Source organism: Physeter macrocephalus, chromosome 1 (genome assembly GCF_002837175.3).
Source record: "Physeter macrocephalus isolate SW-GA chromosome 1, ASM283717v5, whole genome shotgun sequence".
NCBI classification, from domain to species: Eukaryota; Metazoa; Chordata; class Mammalia; order Artiodactyla; family Physeteridae; genus Physeter; species Physeter macrocephalus.
In genome coordinates this window covers 49,555,422-49,557,405 of record NC_041214.2, presented here as the reverse complement: position 1 = coordinate 49,557,405, position 1,984 = coordinate 49,555,422, and the positions used below count along the sequence as shown (strand labels likewise).

The 1,984-nt window shown below is 45.8% G+C and overlaps 1 pseudogene; it reads right to left on the bottom strand.

The window, feature by feature from the left end:
• Window positions 1-249: 249 nt before the first annotated feature.
• On the bottom strand, window positions 250-703 carry LOC102982935 (60S ribosomal protein L17-like; annotated as a pseudogene).
• Window positions 704-1,984: the final 1,281 nt, after the last annotated feature.

The window sequence follows — 1,984 nt, the reverse complement described above, 5'->3', positions numbered from 1 at the left end:
GAGGAGGTTGGGTGTGGGTCACTGAGGGGGCAAGGACACTGGTGGTGGAGGCCCCAGAGAATGCTAATCGGTGTGAGCTCTCCCAGAGGTCACCATTTTGGCATCAAGGCCCAGCCCCACTCAACAGGCTCCAGAGCTGCTTTTCTGATTAGCATCTTTCTCACTTTGTCTTTCCTGATGCCTTTGCCTCTTTTCTTCTGCTTCTTCTTTTTTTTTTCACTTTTATCTGCATTTATTTTTTTGCGGCATTTATTCCCGGGCCATAAGTTTTTATTTCTTCAGTTTCTTCTGGGATATCTTCTCCTTTGGGGCAACCTCCTCTTATGGTTTAGGAACAATATGTTCTTTTTCAGTAAGGACCATCTCAATGTGGCAGGGAGAGCTCATGTATGGGTTGATCCGGCCATGAGCTCTGTAAGTCCTGTGCCACATCTTGGGGGCTCTGTTCACTTGCATGTGCTCAATGGCCAGAGAATCTACGTCTAAGCCCTTAAGTTCAGCATTACTCTCCGCATTTTTGAGCATGTGCAGTAAAAATTCAGCACTCTTTTTGGGCCACCGACCCTGCGTCCAGCCCCACTGTTTGGCCTGGGCACACCTACCAACTCCACCATTGTAATGATGGAATGGCACACATTGCTTCTAAAGTGACACCCTTCAGATACTTGGTGGTTTTTCAGATGTGCATACCCTTAATGGCCTGGGCAGTTTCACGAGTGTTCTTAAAGTGAACACAAAGGTTTGAACCTCTTGACTTGCTTTGGGGTTTTCTGGGTCGAGCGAATAGCGGACCATTTTTAGAGATCATCTCAGGCCGCTTACCGGAAAAAAAAAGCTCTTTTCTTCTTTAATTGAGTTTTGGCATTGTAGCAGACACCATCAGCACCCCTCCCCCCAGTTCTTGTTTCTCACCCCCTTACCTTCCAACTGTTAGCATTTACTTTGCCTGACCTCTCTCTCTGACCCAAAACTCCCTTTGCACACCTGCCAGATGATCGGACATTTGTGGAATTCACCACTCCCCCACTCCTCAGCAGCTCTCCCCCAATGATGGAGGGGGTAAGTATATATATTGTGGTTCCCTGGGACCCCTCAGCTGAGAAAACTCTGAAGCATGTGTCCTACACTGGCTCTCAGAACTCCTCAACTGTGTAAGCTCCAGTTGCCCTCAGGGGTAACTTGATTGACATTGAACCTTTGACTGGCTCCTTTTCCTACCTAGAACACTTTCCCAGTCCCCTGCACATATTTGTTGGCATTGCCTTCCAGAAAAACTACTTTCACACGAATCCATGTCTTGGGCGGCATGAATCATGTGACTGGGGGAACCCAAACTAAAATAGGCTTTCATCAACCCCCGATTCAACCTATCTGAAAGTTAAAAGAAACGTGTTTACTAGAAAAAAGTAAGAGAAGAGATAGGTGCAAAGAGGAAGGGGTAGAAATTCTGATAAAACACGGTTCTCATTAGCAATGTCCCAGAAAATAAATCACATGCCCATTGTCAGGGTCGGAGTATGACAAAGGAAATATGGTCTGTAGAATGTCTGGGAAGAGATCCAGTCAAGAACACTGGCCTCCGTAGTGGACATGTTTGCAGTTCCTCACCAGCCCTGTAATCTCCTAGTGTGAGTTATTAGCAAGAGGGTCCTTTGGGTTCCAACTTCTCATGATTCAGATGGTCCATCACTTTTATGGAAGAATATGGTGCCAGAAAGGCCAATTTTCCGTGAATCCAATCACCTGAGGAACTCCTGAAGGAAGACCCAACATGAGTGCCCCCACCTAAGCTACTGAGAAAACATTTATTTTTTCCTCTAAGGAATTCTGGGTGGTATTGTCCTGGAAGATGCACAACTGTCAGTTTCCTCAACCCCATGGAAGAGTCCCATGGACTGAGGCTTTTCCTGTCATCTCTCTCCTTTTATTGGTTGAAGATCAAGTAATGTATTATTGTTTCAACAGAAACTCAAGAATTGTCTTT